At 44.5% G+C, this 21,635-nt stretch overlaps 1 protein-coding gene across 1 annotated transcript in view; it reads right to left on the minus strand.

Moving 5' to 3' along the window:
- The window catches only part of LOC146035915 (uncharacterized), a 30,011-nt gene extending 23,621 nt beyond the window's left edge, over positions 1-6,390 (minus strand). The window contains exon 1 of the mRNA XM_083159628.1: positions 6,020-6,390. The gene's annotated coding sequence lies outside the window, so the exon portion shown is untranslated. The remainder of the gene's footprint in view (positions 1-6,019) is intronic.
- Between the last annotated feature and the right edge of the window lie 15,245 nt (positions 6,391-21,635).

Here is a 21,635-nt window from a genome sequence, read left to right on the forward strand (position 1 = left end):
TGATTTAAAAGCAGCCTCCTCTAACTGGTGCCCACTTCTGCCAGCGTCAAACTTAAAACTGGTTAGCTGGCGGCGGGGTACGGGGAAGAAAGAATGAAGTATTTGGTACCAAGAGTCTCCTCTCCAGGATATACCCAGTCAAACTCACTGTGCCCCCTAGTGGAGGAAGTAAGGCTAACTGAGAATATTGGTCCATGTGTAAAGCCACATACACATTGGGCGACTTCTGCTAGCCTGCATGCTGAGCATTGTAGGGAAGTCGCCTTTGTGCTTCCCAGCGGTTAGATCCCCCATACACACATAGCAATGCATGTTTGGGTGATCTGTGCTAACCAGTGTGGTGAGAACACTGGCGATCTGACTAGATCAGATTTAGACAGGCGATGGCAATGCGCGGCATCGCTATGGGGCATGCACACGGAGCAATCCATGCTTAATCTCTAAGCGATCTAGACAGAACACAATATGAATAAAATTGCCGTGTGTGTGTGTGTGTGTGTGCCTTAAGTTGTCCCATTGCAATACCTGGTGTATAAAAGCAAAAAAATGCTATTGCAGGTTAACCTGGCAGGCCGACTGATCACCCATGGTATAAAGTAGAGTAATGAGCAGAAATGCCCCATGAACCTCAAATACAAGGGAGAAGGAGGGGGGACATACTATTTCCCTCCATAGTCTTTCCTTACAATACTTTTTTTTTATCCAGAAGGTCACATGACCCAGCTTACATGTCATTTAATTCTGTCACCATTGACTGTGAACGGAGATTCTACTTTCTCAGCAGTGAAAGGGATTTCAGAGCAACATTTTTAGTGCAGAGCATGCGATTAACACTCCATCCTCGGATGGGCACATGCTGCATATATTATTTATATAGTAAACCAAAGTAGACATTTCAGTGTATTACAACATTTTCATTAGGGTGAAGGTCTAACTCAGATATAATCAAAATATGTGACCCCACTTGAAAGATACATTCCACACTGCACCAGCCTCACTGTGTTCAATTTAAGATTGAAGGTATAATAAATAATAAATTATTATTTATTAACAGTTTCTTATATACTGTAGCACACACACATATTCGGCAGCGCTTTACAGAGAATATTTGAACATTCACATCAGTCCCTGCCCCAGTGGAGCTTACAATCTATATTCCCTACCACATGTACACGCACACACAGACATTCTAGGGTTAATTTTTTTAGCAGCCAATTAATCTACAACTATCTCTTTGGACTGTGGGAGGAAACCCACGCAAGCGCGGGGAGAATATACAAACTCCGCACATTTAGGGCCATGGTGGGACTCGAACCCATGACCTCTGCGCTGTGAGGCAGCAATACTAACCATTACACCGTCCGTCCCACCCAATAATAATAATAATTATTTAAAAAAAAGGAGAGAGAACAACATTCTGCCGTTAATACATAACAATCACATTCCAAATACAAGTCTCATGTTTTCCTCTTACAGCACAAAGTGCCAGGCCCCACATTCCAGACACATTAGGTGTGTGGATATTTTTCGGACAACACGCCTGCAATAGGCCTCTGGGAAATGTGACTGGCGATGTCGCCAGAAGCTGAAGTGTCTGATCACAAAATAATCTGAATGTGTTTCGCACTAAGTAGTGTCTCACATGCCTGAACTGCTGACGAGTATCACATGCTGCAGACATGTTTCCCCAGGCACAACATGAAGACATCAGAGGATTTAACTCCAAGACTAATTCTACATTCAGGAACGCCTTGTGACCAGCGGGAGGAAAGCCATTCAATCCAGACCAGAGTAAATGAAGGGATTAAAATGCTTTGTTTGTGTCTGAGTACATCAGTCTGAGTACGGCCTGATGCTAAATGATAAGAGGGGTCATGAATGCAAAGCCATATATGCAGTCCACCAGTGTCTTCTGTATATGCAGTCACTGGTCGACCACATTAATTAATCCACATAGGACTCCACCATTAGGGTTTACATTTCTGATTGGTTGACTAAATTTTCAGAAAGAACTGGCCAATCAGCAGGTAATTGGCTTGACACTAATCTGCTTTCATTGTGTTTTTTTGACAATGAAAAGTGTAGAACAAGATGATTCACATATGAAATAAAATGGTTAACCACACACCAACAAGGTGTATTAGTCAGTATGGTCTATTTATCATGCTCTGACGGACATGCATTGGTGAATTCAGTGCATATATGGTGTAACAAATAGCAAGTGCATTATGTCAGTTTTCAGGATTAGCTCTTTTCTTTTAATTTAGAGCAGTGGTTCTAAAACTCGGTCCTTAGACCCCACACAGTTCACTGCGCAGATGCATTCATTACTTTTTGACACATTTTAAAAGAACCACAGGTGGAGCTAATTATTTAATTGTGATTCTGTGAGAAGACCTACAAAACATGCACTGCGTGGGGTCCTGAGGACCGAGTTTGAGAACCTGTGATTTAGAGCAGTGGTTCCCAACCCTGGTCCTCAAGTACCCCCAACAGTGCATGTTTTGCAGGTCTCCACGCAGAATCACAAGTGCTGTAATTAGCTCCACCTGTGGATCTTTTCAAATGTGCCTGAATAATGAGTGCACCTGCTGGGTGACTTGGAAAACGTGTACTGTTGAGGGTACTTGAGGACCAGGGTCGGGAACCACTGATTTAAAGCAATGATTAAATATAATAGGCTCCAAGTTCGACGGTTGTGCGGGATACTGGCCGAACTCTGACATTTTTTTTAAAAAGTGGCAATCATTTACGAGGAATGGTTTTGCCTTGTAAATGATTGCCCCTTTAGAAAAACGTCTGAGTTCATCCATCCATCACCGCCCAATGAGTATAGGCATACGATGAGCACTGATGTGCGGTCCCACGTCATCATTGGTGGAAGTCGTTCATCTGCTGGTATTACCAGCAGATGAGCGACAAGATGGATGGCTTCCCATAGCGTCCTGCCATCCACTCCCCAAGAAAATCGCTGGGCACTGGGGAAATTGCTCAGTGTGTATGACCTTTAGCAGGGTTCTTATGCTCAGGCTCCCTATACTGTATAATCCTCGCCTTCATAGGGTGGCTAGTGGTTTGGTGATCCTTCCGGCAGACTGCAGGACCCTTATTGCAGCTGGATCTGGAAAGAAAAATGCCAGTTACACACATTCATAGGGAAAGGGGTAACTTCCCTGAAAAAGACTGAATCCTGAATTTCAGCTGTAAATAGGACAATATGTACCATACATACAGCACTGCGATCTTGCACCTTATAAATTAAATAATAAATAGTAATATTACAAGTCCTTGAGGAAAAAGACGTACTGCATCATCAAATGTTTGTATTAAATACCGTACTACCTGCTATTCCGATTTGAAAGCAAATGTGAAATGATTTGCTCTACTGCCCTCTCTATCCTGACACAGGATCCCTAATGTTCCAGGCCATGCACTATGACAGCTGTTGACCTCTTTCTTCATTATTTACCTCCAACCGCGATAAGCTCTGGCAGAGGCCAGACCCATCCCGGTCATGCGTCACCCGGGCCATCTGCTAGCGATGCCAAGCTTTGGAAGCACAGTGAGAGAATGCTCGTTACACTGCCTAGGTACCTGTTCAGTAGGCTCCCATAGAACCTTACAGAATTACACATTATGACAAATATAGTATCAATCTCTACTTTTCTGGACATTGGGATGCCTTCTCAAAGATAGTGTAGAAAAGCTGGAATTAGAACGGATTCCCTGTAGGATAAAAGCCTGTCTGCTGTAACCTGGTAATCTTCTAGGGTGGAGATTAATCAGTAGGCCTTCCTATAATCGCACCGTTTAATAACCTCTGCTTCCGAACATTAAAAGCCTTGAACTAGTGTTTGGACACTAGTAGAAAGCTTACAATGGGTTACAAAGAGAGGGTATAATGTTAAAGTGGTGTTTATATGGGTTCACATAAGCAACCAAGGGAGCAATATCAGCGCAAAAAAAAATTGGGGGGGTAAATTCATATAAAGATGGAATATCAGCCATACCATTTACCATCCAGAAATGATGCACAAACAGCAACACCTACTGAAATCACAAATCCCAATTTTCTCTGTGATATAGGATTTAGATTATATAAAAGTTATCGGGGGTTATTCAACTGAATTTTGTGTGCACCTAAGTACTGGGAGATCAATGGTTTATATTTAAAGGTGGTACCCATGCCATAATATAGTTGAACCCAAATGCACTAGGCGTAGACGTACAAGGCGGCTAAACTCGCACAGAGTGCTGGGCGCACTGTGAAAATGGCAGTGTGGACGCCCAAAGCCAGACATCAGTGATTTCTGTTCACCCTAGATAGAAGAAACAAGGGGTTCCCACGACACTCGTGCCCAATGGCAAGAAAATCGATTCGCTCCTGTTGGACGCCTGTACATAACGGATTCCCTCCCAAATTAAGAAAACATTATAGAAAATACATGGTTTACATAAAAATAACTCAATGTTTCCAGGGATGAGCAGGACAGCAACAAAATGACAGAGCAACAATGAATCCAGTAGTCATTTAGAATATATAATCGCTGATCTTTATATACAGACTAAAGCAAACCTCTTACTTCTGGACAAAGGAAAGCAGCCATTGTGTGTGGGTTATTATGCTATTAATGCCAATCCAGTCACTAGAAAGACATCCATCATGAATATTCATCAGTAGATGCTTTGTTGAGTAACGTCATTTAAGGGATAGGTGTGACGTGCTGTACATCAAACATAACAAGATCGCTAGCTACATTGTTTGTGCTAAGGAACATGATCATTGCATCCTACATTAACATTGTGCCGGTATGTATGGGCAATCCACACCGATGTGCTTTCATTGCGATGTCGGACCGAAAGCCTGTCATTCTAGCTTCAGAGAATCTTTTGTTGAAATGATGCAGAACACCTTGATCTGAAGAGGAATACACACTGGAGCGACTGGCATTTGTTCCAACTAGGATGTGCAATCCCAGGATTGTCAACAGTCTTTAGGACGACAGTCATTAGGTCGACCACTATTGGATGACAGACAAAAGATCGACAAAGCAAAAAGGACTACATGTTTAAAAGGTTGACACATGGGAAAGGTCAGCATAAAGTCGCTATCACCCTAGTGATTAATATGCAGCGTACAGGATATCTCAAGTTAATCGCTGGTGTCAGGGCCAGTGTCCTTTCCAGAGAACACTGGCCCTGACAGATTGCTCAGAAAACAGCGCTGACACATTACTGTGAGCTGAGTGATCTTGCTGAGCATTCCGAGCGATCTAGCATGGCTCCGAACAATCTGCAGGGTCGCTACGTGTGTAGGGCCCATTACACTTATAAACAAAGACATATATTGAATTGCAACTTCTGTCATCAGAATCCACTCATTAGATGCACCTCTGCTTCGGAAAGTCGCAACATATCTTCACAAAACTTCTCAGGGCCTCAGTTTACTGAAAATGTATCATAACCACTGTAGCCCAGACAGGTATACCATCGCCACAAGGCGTTTCATTCCGACAGCAGCTTAGCCCAGGCACGGACAAGGCAATATTGGCCAGCAGTATTTTTTAAGCCAAAAATTACAAAGAGCAAAAAAAAAAAACACACAACAATAAGCAAAACAAAGTCAAGTAATGCAAAATGTAGTCAACACGGCAAAAATAAGATACAGATAGCAACAAAATATTGTGATGTATCAATGATGAGAAAGAAGTTGCCCACACAAATGACCAGCTTCTTGCTATCACTTATTGAGCAAAGTCTATAAAAAGACAGCTACGTCCTGATTGGTTGCTAGGGGCAACTTCACTTAATCACTAAGGTTGGATACAATGAGAGCAAGTCCTCTCAGGAACCAGTACAGAGCTGGGACAGTAACCCAGACAGGGGGAGGGGAGGGTGACAGCCAGGCAGCCGGGTATCCAAGCCAATCTATGGCTTACACTGCAGGCTGCTGATGTATACAAGTAGGACAGCTTGGCCCTGAAGATGACAATCTATCAGTCCCTAGACTTGTCCTCACCTGCTGGCTGCAGACACGCTTCTAGGTGGCACTGGGCAGATAGGGCAACTCTGCCAGGCGTGCAGGGTCCAGTCCTTGCACTCAGGGACTGTCACTCTCTAGAACTGCATACAGTCATCGCTCGTCATGTGTGTCACACACATGTAATAACTTCCCAGTCCTTATGTGTGTGACTGTCCCCAGATGCCGAGTTCCCCCGGGGCACACACAAGAAGCAGTCAGGGGGTGTATGTGTCACACACGGAGAGCTGCGATCGCCGATCACCCTATACTACAACGCACAGGGAACGGGGGTTCTCACGTCGTTAGGACAGCCCCGCTGTCTCTCCGGCGATCTTTCTGTATTGTTGTTGCAAATTGACCCCCATACAGGAAACGGAACCGCGGCTTACAGGCGTCCTCCAATGGCGGTACAGGAATCAGGGAGTGACAGGAAGGCAGCCAATCGAAGGCGGCGCTGCTGTCTTGGACCGCTCGGCGCTCTTCCGCCCTCAGTGTGACGTCACCGGGTCACGCGGGTGCACACTCAGTGCTGCTGCTGCTGCTGCGGCGGCGGCGACGGCTGGCAGTGGCAGTGCCTGCCTGCCAATGCTAATGATGTGGTTAGTGGCGCTGCTGCAGGCACTGGAGAAAGAAGAACAGTGTGTCTGTGGTGAACACTGGTGACAAGATGGGCTACTGTATGTGGGCAGTAATTTAATAAGGAACCGGAGTAACCTCATTTAACATATTCTGCTGGGCAGGGCGATGTGTGAGAGAAAACCCTGGGGGGACATGTGAGATAGAACCTGGGGGGCAGGGTGCTGCTGAGATAAAAACTTGGGGAGGGGTGGGCAGACATATGAGAAAAAACCTGGCAGACAGAGGGGCATTTGGTGGCAGAGGTGGCATGCAAGGAGAACAGGGAGAATGTTAGAGAAACATAGTATTGGTACAATGATGGAGGTAGCGGCTACCTCCATCGTTGCCAGGGACACCAATCATATCTGACATAGAGACAATAACCTCTAACTTACCAGAATACATGGACATTTTATTACAGCAATAGATGAAGAAACAGCCATCATATCTTAGGGACAATACACATACCCTAAATCGAGTGAAGGACTTTGCATGGGGTAATGTGACTAGTAACTACAGATATTACAGTGATGTGCGGGGAGATCAGTGGCTGGTGAGGCAGTGGTGCAAGCAAAAAAATGATTTTGTGGTACCAAAAATGGTTGTGATCCTTTGTTAAGTGCTGCACTATAAAAGAAACTGTAAATAAATAAATACCACCGCCGCACCACCCCCCTCTCCCGCAATCCTGGGTGGCTGCACCCAGTGAACACCCTGTTCGCCATGGCCGCATGCACCCTGCATCTGCACATGCCCAGAAATGCGTGAATAAGGTCCCTTATACCAAACACTGCAATGCCCATTACATGTTATGCAACACACAGTAATGCCAATGACACATTATGCTACACATTGTAATGCCCATTTGCACATTATGCCACACACAGTTAAGCCACTGACACCTTTTTATGTTCCACACACAAAAATGCCCCTTGCAAATTATGCCCCAGTTTCTAACTGCCAGGGGTTTCTTGGCAAAAGAAGCAAGTGTACATCTTCTCCCAGCGGTGGTGCCAACTTCCCAGCACTTCCGGGTATCGCTATACATGCACTGGTGTAATAATACATTTTGGGCCCCTTCATGGAATTTTAGTGTCGTTTAAAAGCATAATGCCCCCTGCAGTGTGGTGCAGACGCATAATGCACCCACTAGTGTTGCTGAAAAAGAATGCATCTAGTAGGAGTCTAACCATTCTACATGCTTGTTTTTATGGGGGTTACATGTTCGTTGCCATGGGGGTTACATGTTCGTTGCCATGGGGGTTACATGCTCATTACCATGGGGGTTATATGCGCATTGCCATGGGGGTTACATGCTCAATGTCAAGGGGGTTAAATGCACATTGCCATGGGGGTTACATGCACATTGCCATGGGGGTTAAATGCACATTGCCATGGGGGTTACATGCACATTGCCATGGGGGTTACATGCACATTACCATGGGGTTTACATGATCACTGCCATAGGGTTAACATGCTTGTTGCCATGGGGGGTGATGGCTGGTAGAGTAATATGACAAGGGACATGGGTGCTCACTTACCCTGTCCTCCTCGGCCTGCAGCTTCTCCGACAGGGCGCTGACAGACAGGTTGACAAAAAACCTTTCTAAGGAGCCCGGAATGCGGCCTCTCCATAATGTCCCGCAGGGCAACGAGGGGAGGGCTTCAGGAGGACAACGCTGCTCCGGGGCCTCAGACTCCTCTCCTCCTCATAGCGCCGGCGAGGGGAGGGCTTCAGGAGGACAACGCTGTTCCTGGCCCTCCGACTCCTCTCCTCCTCATAGCGCCGGGAGCTCTGCATGTGCTTGAACTGCAGTGCCCCAGCCAGGAGTGGACTCCTTGATGAGCGCGTCGAGGAAGGAGAGGACGCACTACTCCAGAACCTGCTGCAGCATCCGGCGCCCAGCAATCTTCAGCTCTCTAGCCGAAGGTAGCTGCTCCCTGGCCCGCTGGTACCGGTCCGCTCCCCCCCTTCCGTCTGGGAATCGGCTTCTGGTGCCGGCTGCTAGAGTTAGGTGAGGGTGCAGGGCGGGTGCCGACAGCAGGGAGGGTGGTGGATCGGCCTTTCCAATGGCTTCAGTGACAGGGGCATGCTTTCATAGTGGTTGAAAGCACGCCCCTGTCACAGAGGCACTTGTAAAGGTGCCGCTTTTACTAGTATTTTAAATGGGCTATTAAAGCCCTCTGTATGTCCCCACCCCCTGCTTCCAGCGTTTTGCAAGGGTCAGATGGAGGCACTGCTTTCGGTGCCTATAAAACCAAGTTTCAACAATTATTACAATTAGAATTATTAAATTAATAGAAAGAAGATACTTATGACACAGAATATGTGCCATAAGTATCTTCTTTGTATTATTTTAATCGTTAATGACAAGGGAGGCACTGCCTCCCCTGACTGCACGTCCCTGAGATATTACATCACTTTACTCTGGGTAGTGTCAATAGTATTAGGTACCATGTTGAGAAGGATGAAAACATGACATCATTACAATGTGACTTCATCATTGATAGCATGACTTTCTTACTGAAACACTATTATGTTTGGTTTGAAACCACATTTTACCTACAAACCACCGTGTCAGCATTGGTTACGAGCTTTGCCCCAAGGTACGCCAACTTGTTCATGAGCTGGTGGGAAGAGCACCACATATGATCCAAAAAGTAGCTTGGGGCAAGTCTTGTACTCTTCTATAGGGAACATAGACAACATATTCTTTTGTCAGGAGAGGAATCCACATTTCAGGAGTTTGTATTTTATTTAAACAACAATGATAGCCACCTCGGTTTTACTATAATTACAGAAAAACAAACATTTATAAAAAAAAAAATACTACTTCCTGTTTAACTTCCTATCTCCGGATGTGCTCATCGCTGGGACAACTTCCTACGTCACATACCATGCAGCTCTGTTGTATCATGCTTCTCGTGCTACTCAGATGCTACTGGTATCCAGGCAATTATCCCATCTGTCGCTGTGAGCTACTTACTATAGCTCCACTGCCCGATATCCAGCTTATTTGGTCATCCTCTCGCAAGCTAACCACTATGCGGAATTCAGCCGATTCAGTCATCCAGTTGCTGTGAGCAAGTTATCTGCTACCAGAACCAAGGTTCTTGTTCACCACCCTGTCACTGTTTGCTAGCCTAATGCTGCTTGCTAGCCTGACACTGCCTGTTGCTCTTGCCACCTAGTGACTGTATGTTAGCTAGTCACAGGGTGCCTGCCATTCTGGCAATCTTGCATATAGTCTCACAGAACACAGGACATGCCATAAGCAATGTATAGAACATACCATAAGGCCACTGAAACTATGTGTCAGTGATCATATACAGAACATTAAGAGAGGCTTTTTGTCACGTTCTTAGAAGCACCAGCTGTAGTGTAACGGAGGCTGGGTGCTTTAATGTAAGGATGTTGCATCCACGACAGAAGGGAGTGAAACAATAGAATAAAATGAAACTGATTTAATAAAGATATTGTAAACAAGTGATACTGATGGCACAAATGATATACTGTAGATTATGCAAATGTAAAAGTCAATTGTCCAATAAGTTATTGCAGAATATGATGATGCTTGATACTTGATGGAGTATTGTAATATTGCTTGAAAAATTGAAGAATAAATGAAGAAGAAGGGAGTTGAACGAATACTTGAAGGATTGGATTTTTGGAATGAAGATTGAAGAAACAATTGGATGATTGATTGGAAGGTTGGAAGATTGGTTGAACGATTGGATGATTGGTTGGAGGATTGGATGATTGGTTGGAAGATTGAATGATTGGTTGAAAGATTGGATGATTGGTTGGAGGATTGGATTATTGGTTGGAAGATTGAATGATTGGTTGAAAGATTGGAAGATTGATTGGAGGATTGAATGATTGGTTGAAAGATTGGATGGTTGGTTGGATGATAGGATGATTGGTTGGATGATAGGATGATTGGTTGGATGAAGAATATAAATGAAGAAGACTGTCCTCGCTGGATTGGATCGTGGCTGCAATCAGAGGTAACCTTTGGATATAACCGTCAGGAATGATGAGCAAGATAATACCCCTTTGGGGGGCTAACCTTGCTTAATCCGCATTGGCGGCAGTGGAGTCCGTGGTACTTGAAAAGAACAGTGGACGATCAGCAGGAGAGACTTCCTTGAAGACACACAGGATTGTAGTGGGAACTACAGAGTCAGAGTGGAGCAATGATGCAAAGGGTTAGAAATCATTGTACTGACTGCCGGTCTAACCCGGCCAGTCAGTACTTAACAGGTGGACTGTGCGGCGATTGGTCAGCCCATTACCAGGGGGGGCGGAGCCGCACAGGAGAGGCTGAGGGAACCAAAAAGATGGCGGCCTCCAGAGGGGGCGACAGGTTACAGCCGGCTGTGATTGTGCGCAGCTGCGCAAACGCCGGCATTCAGACACTTGCCTAACCAGGCACAAACACACATGGCGGCTCAGGACTCATACCGCTCATGCCCTGCGTGGTACCAGGGCACACAGCACCAGCGTCACCACACGGTGACAGCGTGGACACATGTACCCCACCAGGACCAGGGACACAAGCAGAGGTGAGTGCCATAGTGTTACATATGCGGTTAGAGAGCCTAGAGCTGGGCACAGCACAGGGGATTTGGGTGAGAGCCATGGTGGATGTGACACTTTTAGGCTAAAAGTTCTTTAATAGACAAGACCATGTTTCACTTTGAAATCCACTTACACAAATCTAACTCTATGCGCATGTTACATTTGCCCCACCTGCAGTGCACATGGGTTTGCTCTCTTTGAGAACAAATTTGTCCTGCGATCAAGACTCCACAGTCAATCACTTTATGTTCCTGTCTGAACCGTTATGGGAACTTATAAGTAATAATTATGGAGGAAACAACTGCACTTTACAATGATCCAAGGTTGGAAAATAATTGCACATCATAAGTGAAGTGAGGACTACATCATATTTAAACAGATCCATCAACAGAACATTACTATGCAAAACATACAGTATAATGTGGAGGTGAATCGTTGAAAATTCTAGGTTACACAATTGTGTATGGAAACCGACATGAAGGTGTGCCAAGACTAAGAATGCTACAAAAACTTGGCTCCTATTATATAAGTCTGACATCACGTCTAATGAATTTTCTAATTGTATCAAAATATTTTGCCTATAAGAAAGTATGCATTGTCATGTACAGGTCTACTAGGCCTCTTTCTATATCAGTGCTGTCTAATAAAGGATCAAAAACAACTTTGTATGCTGGATTCTGTAAAGTATGCAATAGATTGTGTAAATATGTAAAATTATTGGACAGTCATAGAAACAATATAATATATATATAATAAATATATATATATATATATATATATACTTTTCCCATTAATATATTAACCCTTTATGGACCTGTCTACTTTACCAGTGATGACACTGGTAAAGTAGACAAATACTAAGTAGCCCAAAAAATACGGTTCAATCATTTTCAATTTTTGGTACATAAAGCATTGTAGCTCATACACCAAAACATTGCAATTCCTTCCAATTCAATATTTTGATACCATATGCCGGAAAATGTTCCCAGTATTTCCGTGTATTAAAAATTGACATTGGAATTTGAAGGGCAAACGTCATCACAGTGTAATCTACACAATCAATGTATTTATTAATGTCCATTTAAATAGACAGGGTTAAATATTCCTGTGAATCACATTACATTTCTGTCATAAATTCACAGATAATGAAATCAGGTTGTCACTTAACAAGGGTACTTTTACAATTACACAACTTCCCAATCATCATCCTATCATTTTGTGGACGAGATGTACTAAGCTTCAGTTAATGATAAAAGAGAGATAAAGTAACAGCCAATCGACTCCTACCTGTCATTTTTCAAACAGTCTGTAACATGGCAATTGGGAGCTGGTACTTTATCTCTCTCCAAGGCATATATCTAGTAGCTTGTTTTGCCCTTTGCAGTATAACTGGAGAGGTCTTTATTAACCCCTTGAGTGGTGAGTTTTTCTGGGGCAGGACAAGCCTACCAGGGCAGGTTTGTCCTGCCCCAAAAATACCCACCACAGCACTTAGGGGCAGCCCCCCTCAGCACCAGCCAGTGCAGTCCTGGATCACCTGTTTTTTCTGGGATGTTCGGAGGGACTTGGGCGCCCGGACTCCCGAGCCGCCCCGAACTTTGGCGAGCGGGGCTTGCTCACTGCTGCGAAAGGCGGCTACAGCACTGAGCCTCTACGTAAGATCGCCAGGGTGGGGGAGCCGGCACTTTGTCGGAGGTGACAACCTGGGGGGGGGGTGCGACAGGGGTTGTGCTCTTCATGGTAGTGCGCCAGTGGTGCACAGCTGGAGGCACCACTGGCACACACCTATCAGTGGCATGCCCGGAAATCTCCCGGGCGAGCCTGCGCAGTGGGTTTCTTTTTTTTTTTTGAGCTTTCAATTTTAAAGATGCATTTGTAAGAAAATAGACGTTACAGGTTATGATGAATACATTTCAGTGAGTAATGCAACATTTATAGATATGATCTCACCCCATTCTTCATTGCAACATATCTGGTGTGGCCATATAAAATCTTTTTCGTGTGAGGATTTATTAAAGATTGTTTCCCTATTTCTAAAACCAGATCACCCCTAACACCCTGTGCCTTTCTAGAATCATTACATTCCTCCTGATATATGCAATATAGAAACTGGTAATTTTACTTGTACCACCCCTCCCTTGTCACAATGGCAGCTATAAAAAGAACCTTGACAAACTTTAATCTCTATTTGTATTTTGGTGCTTTGTATGTTTGTGACATTTCTCCAACAAGCGACTCATAGGGGTAAATTTACTAAGATAGGAGTTCTATTTAAGATGTTGCCCATAGCAACCAATCAGATTCTATCTATGATCTTCTTGTAGGGTGCTAAATATGTAAGAAGTAGAATATGGTTGCTATGGGCAACATCCCATCTTTATAAAACCTACCATCTTAGTAAATTTAACCCATAATGTTGGTGTTAATTTCCCAAACAGCCATTGCAGTTATGCAGCTCATATACGGTACCTCCATGATTCGCTCAACATAGCAACACATATGCCAATGCTACATAAGAATCTGGTTTTATCTTATGATTTACATTAGTATGACCAAGATCTCCCAGAAGTTCTTTTGGTGAACCCTCTGCTTAACTCGGTACATTGTGTTTGGTCTATTTTCCGTTGCAATTGTACCCATGCAAATACTTTCATGTATCCTTCCTCTATAATCCTGATTGTCAGAATTGCATGGTTGCCCACCCTGTCAATTTTTGGGCTACACAGGGCCTTCGATTTATAGGTCAATTATCAGACTTCAAAGTCTTTCGAAATCAGCCCTTAGTTCCTCTACGGCCACTACCTAGTTTCTTGTACTGGATCCACAATTTAAGCTTTTTCTTTTTTTTTTAAGCTTTTTCTCAAGCACAAAATTTCGCCAGTTCTATTTTGATTTTTTTTTTCTCATCTAGACTGGGATAACCCCAATGATAAATTATTTTTACAATCCCCACCTGCTAAACGAGCCTCGGCCATACACTTCAAATTACTATTTGTTGCTCTTGGTCTGAAACATTGGTACTCTCATTTTACTAACCTTATACAAGCCCTTTGTACATCAATAAATATACTTTCCTCCTCAAGATATGCAGAGATGTTCCTGAACATCTTTCCTTGTGGGTATTTATCACCATAGATTGTTGGGCTTAAGGCCCCCATACATTAGGCCGACTTGTCCTAAGGACAAGTCAGACTTAATTCTCCTGTAAGCCTCCCGACAGCTCCCCGGGAGGCTCACATACGAGTTGGAACTTGATGTGCCATTTTTTACATGTGATAAATCGCATGCGATGCAATTTATCACATGTAAAACCAAGGAGCTGCAGCGGGAGGTGAGGAGAGGTGGGAGGTGAGGAGAAGTGGGGCGGGCGGCGGGTGCTGCAGACGTGACCAGTCATTTGACATGATATTTTAATATTCGAATACCCGCCAGTGCATGTCCTGCTGAACACCTGCTAGTGCTCAGCACCCTCCCCACTCCTCACCGTCCGCTGCAGCACCTGCTGCCTTCACCGCTCTCCTCACCACTGCTCCTCACCGTGATGACATGATCATGTCGGACATGACCTCCTGATCCAGTCCGATGCGCATAGAATTGTCACACACATGCGATTTTGGGCTGATTTCACCCAAATGATTGGCCCAAAGTGCCCCAAATCGCATAGTCTATTAGTTTAATAGTTTAATCCTTTGAGTGCAAAGTGAATTTGTCCAAATTGGAATGAAAATTGCCAAGCAAACATTTTTATTCATCATAATGACCTGTACTGTTTACTTTATATAGGAAATATAATATTTTCTTAGACAACATTTTATATTTTAATTTACATAACAAATGTGAGCGATGCTGGCATTTTTAGCAGATATATTGAACATCACAGATGTTGGCACTCAAAGGGTTAAATTCCTTTTACCAAAGAGGTTCTGATGCTAATTTATTCCATTGCCTATGGTCCTGTCCAGTTTTAAAAGGGATTTTAGATCCATGCCTGGAGGGTTTCTTTGGATATCTTACATAATTATGTTCCTTGTCCCCTGAATGGACTATCATTGAATAACTTCTGTAAGCCATAAAAGTTCGTAAAGGTGGGAAAAAAATCACTCTTGGCTGTATTGGCAGCAGTAATGCTGTGTACACACGGTGCAATATGATTGCTGGCAATATATTGCTAGCAATATATTGCCAGCAATCATATTGCTCAGTGTCTCCTTTTCATCAGCGATGAAAAGGAGACACTGCTACGGGGCGGAGGGGGAGCGCAGCAGCAGCAGACGCTGCTGCTGGCACTTTGAAGGGAGGAGGGAGCAGCGGCACGGGGCTGAGGGAGCGCAGCAGCAGCAGACGCTGCTGCTGTGACTGTCACTGATGGGACGAGGGAGGGAGCAGCGGCACGGGGCTGGGGAGATCAACGCTGATCTCCCCGGCGCTGACCTCCCGGCACAGCGATCGCCGGAGAAGCCGCTGGTCGCAGGAGCATGCTCCTGCGACCAGCGACCATAAGCCAGTGCACACGGGAGCGCGCAGCTGGCGATTTATCGCCAGCTGCGCTCCAAATCACTGGCAATATGGTCGCTCAGCGACCATATTCCCAGCGATTTCACATGAAATTGCACCCGTGTGTACACACCTTAAGAGCGTGAATCCTCCTGGTGTGGATCCAAATATCCCACCTCACCCCCTTTAGATTTGTCGAGGGAGAAATGATTTTCCCTCATGCGTATGGATTAGTTTGAATCTTTTCTCCAGAAAGGGAACATTTTGTGAGGTATGGAAAGCGTTATTGACTCGCAATCTATCTCTATTAAGGAACATAATTGTAAATGTTCCAAACCATGTTCCTTCGGGACACTCCTATCATGGATTTTTCGAGACTGACGAGGTCGAAACATAGAAATGTTGATATGCTCTAGGTCAACATTGGCAAAGGTAGACATTGACAAAATGTTGACACAAGCAAATGATCAGCATGAAAATGGTTGACACAGAGAAAGGTTGACAACTTTTTCAAATGGGATTCAGTATTGAATCCCAGCGGTCGGGATCCCGGCGTTCAGAATCCCGACGCTGGAATCCCGACAGCCGAAATGCCGACAAGGGGGGGACGTGGATCGCCCCCCCTTGCGGGCTCGCTGTGCTCGCCACGCAGCGGGCCCGGTGCCTCGCTACGCTCGGCACACTAATTTATTCTCCCTCCAGGGGTGTCGTGGACACCCCAGGAGGGAGAATGTGTCGGCATTTCGGCGGTCGGGATTCCGGCGTCGGGATTCTGAACGCCGGGATCCCGACCGCCGGGATTTTAACTGCATCCCTTTCAAATGTGTTATGTCTATTTTGACATCTGTATTAGTATACTCGCTGCACTATTTTATCATTTGGCTGATCACTGCTTTGGACACCTGCCATCCCTCTGCCTGCAACCTGTTCCGGACTGGACACTTGAATCTCTGCCTGCTGTATGCCATGGATATTATGTGTCATGCGATTTTACATGTCTTCATATTGTAAGTGCAACCTTATATTAAAATAACCATTTTAAAAGGAGTTATTCGCACTATATTTTGCTTTCCTTTACCTCCCTGGTAATTATTGGCCTTATTCTAGTTCACTCTCTGACAAAATCCTTCTTAGATGGACAAAACCATGTGCACTGCAGGGGGGCAGATGTAACATGTGCAGAGAGAATTAGATTTGGGTGAGTTATTTTGTTGCTGTGCAGGGTAAATACTGGCTGCTTTATTTTTACACTGCAATATAGATCTCACTTTGAAGTAAAACCCCACCCAAATCTAATTCTCTCTGCACATGTTACATCTGCCCCCCTGCAGTGCACATGGTTTTGTCCATCTAAGAAGGATTTTGTCAGAAAGAGTGAACTAGAATAAGGCCCTATATACCAGGGGAGAGTATCTACACAGGTCCTTCTACATTGCTGACCCATATGAATTTGGATCCTTAGTAGACTTTTTATTGAACTTTGCTTGTGTAAACCTTTTGACTGTCGACCTATCGACCATATACTGGTTTGCATGTCTTCTTTGTTTACTCCCTGGAAACATAGATGCTCATATATTTTTAGCTATTATATTTATAACCCAATTTTATTCTCCATTTCTTTAGTATATTTATAGTATAATTTTTACCAATATTAATGTATTATCTATATGTAAGTTTTATTGTGACATTGTAACACATTTACTGTCACATTGTTCACTGATTTGAATTTACTCAAATACATTTTTTGGGGGGAAATATATGACTTGTTTAAACTCCTTCAGCTGATAATTACTTTCTTTTAAAATGAATTGAATCTGGGCATTGATGTCCCTACATGACACCTGGTTGGCTTTATTCTTTAGCACACAATAGGAGCTGCATGCTAGGAAAAGGGGCGTGGCTTTGCACGCTGGGTCGTGGCCTTGCGGCTGGAGCTGCTAAGTTGCACCTGGGGGCTATGGTGTCTGCAGTGTTGGCTTCTACACTGTGACAGGACCTGAGTACTGCACCTAATGTTACAGTGCAGCACCAGACTCCTGTTACTGAGCAGGAGTCATCACTGTGGTGTCACCCCTCGATGGGTGACACTCAGGTGTGACCCGCACCCCCCAAGTGTCGCCACTGAATCTGGGTGATTTGGGGGGTTTTACTTTGACTCCTGCCTTCACCAGTCACAATAGAAAGTCCCACCCTTGTGACGTCCCACTCAGGGCGGAGGTCTTTAACTTCCAAACATCAAAGATTTTATCATGTAATTCTCTTGAACAGAATTCTCGGTACTTGTGTATTATCACGGCGCCCACTACTCCATTTGCGTAGAGGGCTATTCACGGTAGTGAAATTGCATCGCATCGCATTGCATGCCATATTGCGCCGGTTTGCGGCCTAGCGGCTCCTGATTGGCCGCTGAGCCGCAAGCTGGCCAATAGTGCTATTCGGGGGCAGAGCCGCACGATGTAAACAAAGACATTGTGCGGCTCCTGCTCAGTCCGGCTTGGTTCGCGTAGTGTTGGTTTATTTTTTTGCCAAGACCCCAGGATGCTACTTGGAAAGAAGAGGACGTGATCTTCGCCAGAGGACACTTGTAAGTATAATTTCCTTCCACAGGTACCCCTATGGATTTCATCGGACACCGGACCAGGACCCCTGAACACTGGACCCCGGAGCCCCAGGACACCGGACCCCGGGGACCTACCTACGGGCTCAAGATAGGTAAGTGTCAGTATGTATGGGCTTTGGATAAAATAAAGTTTTATTTTTAATGTGTGTCAGTGTGTTTATTTTACTATTTTTAATACTGTGGAACTACAAGTGACAGCGGGCCCTTTAATGCCCCACATGCTGGGACTTGTGGTTCTCCAAGTCCCAGCATGCGGAGGAGGCTTGCTGGGACTCATAGTTCCACAGTATTAGACAATAGTTACTTCTAATTTTTACACCATTTTATCAGCCCGGTGGCCACCGCTCCAGGGCCACCGGGGACAGCACCAGGCTTTAGCCTGGCCAGGTAAGTCCTGGAGGGGGGGACCCCTTTATTGGGGGGTCCCCACTCCCCCTGGCCATGCTGACTGGTCAGTAGGGATGAATGCTTTGGCCAGGGAGATTTGTATAAAAGTCTCCCCCCGACTGTGGCATTACCCTGCTGGCTGGTTGGGCCTGGTTCCAAAAATACGGGGGACCCCTAGTCATTTTGTCCCCTGTATTTTGAGAACCGGCCCTGGGGCCTGGGGCTGGTTTTAAAAAATACAGCGAAGCCCTACTTGAATGGTTTCCTGATTTTTTAATACCAGCCCCGGCTCTTTCAGCCTGGTGCTGGTTTTGGCCGTGGGGGGGGGCACGCCGTTTTTTTTTTTACACACTGCAGCCTGCACGGATCTGAATGATCCGTGCAGACTGCCTAGACAAATTCGTATACGGCTGCTAATACGAATGAATACGCCATCGGGGGTTTACAAAGCAGTCGTATTTGACTGCTTTGTAAACTACCCTCCGGAACACGAATTTGCATATGGCTGTTTCAGCCATATGCACTCGTATTCATTCGTATTTAGAATACGAAATATCGTATTCATATTCTTAGTAAATTTCCTCCTCCGTCTTCACCAGCACATTATTTACTTTGATGGTTCCCATTGTTCTACTTTTACTCTCCCGTTTCCCTCCTTCTTTTTCTTTTTTCCCATCCTCTGTTGCTTTCTCTTCACTTGATTCGCTTCAAACTCTATTCTAATAAATGAAATAATCTTGCGATCAATTACAATCATGAAGTGAGCAGCCCGAATGGTGTAATAGTTAGCATTGCTGCTTTACAGCACTGAGGTTCAATTCCCACCATGGCTCTAACTGTGTGGAGTTTGTATATTCTCCCTGTGGTTTTCCCCTGGGTACTCCGGTTTCCTCCCTCCAAAAATATACTGGTAGGTTAATTGGCTTTTAACAAAAAAAAAATACACTACAATTAATGTGTCTGCGTGTATATATGGTACGGAATATCGATTGTAAGCTCCACTGGGGCAAGGACTGATGTGAATGTTCAAATATTCTCTGTAAAGCGCTGCGGAAGATGTATGCGCTATATAAATAATTGTTAATAAATAAATAATAATTCTGTCTTTTGTTCTATTTCATTGATCACTGATTGTTATTGTTTATCACTGTCACAATGGTGTCGATTCAGTTTTTAGCAGTGTGAATGGCTATTGGTCCTTTTCCAGCTTAACTGGCCCCCCGTGATGCTGTGTTTGCTGCACTAGGGCACAAAATAGCATCTCGACCCAGGGTTGTTGGATTTCTGCTCACACTCAGGGACGGGTGTGTGCAGAAATCCACAAGACACTCTGGTGCTATTAACTGCGTGCTGAATTGAATCAACCCCAGTGTGTGCTTTGGGGTGAGTTGTTTGCAATGACTGTAATGCTAGGTACACACCAGAACGATCATGTTGTGAGCAGATCGTACGATGGCTGCATGACCTGTAGGAGCACGCGATCTGTATACGATCCGATTACGATCTTTACCCAGTTCAAGGAATCATGTACAAATCCTGACTGCATCAGGTAGGATCTCCAAAATGACCAAACGACCAGCAGGGACGTGCATCGGATTGGAATCGGATCTAAAACATACCCAATTTACATTCAAAATTGCATCGAAATTGACCGGATTGAGGCCAAATCGTTCTGGTGTGTACCCAGCATAAGCAATGCTCTTTTACTACCGCTTTCTTAATAAAAACAGATTGTAAAAAAATTAAGTCCCACCCGTCGGAAGTTTTTTTGAAATGTCCAGTGAAATGGGAGGCGTGTCTTGCGGGAATTTCTCCCATTTTCATCGCTATGGGGGCAGGGCACTCTGTGATGCCATGTGCACAGAGGAGCAGATTTATTAGGCTCAGTGAAGTGATAATGTGGCTGGTACTTTGTCACCGGCCAACCAGCTCCTAACTGTCATTTGTCAAACCCAGCCTGTAACTCAAGAGTTAGGAGCCGATCGACCGGTGGTAAAGTACCAGCCACATTACCACTTCACTGAGCTTAATAAATCTGCCTGGTATGTGTTATCATTGCTGCTCTGTTAAGCAGACCAGCAAGTGACAGGGGGGCTACCAACTTCCCCTCCCACGCGGGACACTGCTGCCCACAGGTGGGACAGCGAGACAATAGAGAGGTATGGTTATATACAGTATAATATAATTTTAAACTAATATAGATTCAAGATTTAAATAGAGGTTTATGAGGGAGTTCACTAATAGTTTCTAAAGTAATCTAGAAGACATAAAGCCTTGGTACAGAAATTAAGATAATTGTTAAACAACTTATTACTGGAAGCAATTTCATCGTATGTAATAAATGCAACTATTACTAATGTTTACAGAATCCAGAAAATGTAAATATAATTCACTGTTTCAGCAAAACACTTTATGTCGCTCATATAAACCTTACAGGAGTTATATTTATGGATGGGACAAACAAGCCAGACAGCTTCTGGAAGCCTGGGCGGGAGCACGTTATGGAGGTGGTGTCATGAGTCACAGGGATGAGTGATATAAAAGGTTGATGATGACTTGTTACAGGTTTACTAGTGTAACAAAAAAAATCAGAAGCCAGCATCACTACAGGGATCCCGCACAGAGCAGCAGCCTGTTCCGTGGGAACTGTGATGGACATATGTATTACACTATGGCAGCAGGGCTACTGACTGGAAGATATTAGGTATGTAGCTTTAGAAATGGGTAGGCTCTACTTATTTGCACTTATAAAACAAATATTTTCAAATAATAATTATGTGTTGATCTGGAGAGGGCAAAAAGTTGGAGCCAAACTTTTTAGGAAATGTTACTGTGGGTTAGCATCTGTGTACTAAGCCTTGGAGAGATACATTTCTCAATTTTACTAACACCGGGGCAAATTTATTAGGCCT

Source organism: Crinia signifera, chromosome 9, assembly GCF_055691185.1.
Source record: "Crinia signifera chromosome 9, ASM5569118v1, whole genome shotgun sequence".
NCBI lineage: Eukaryota > Metazoa > Chordata > Amphibia > Anura > Myobatrachidae > Crinia > Crinia signifera.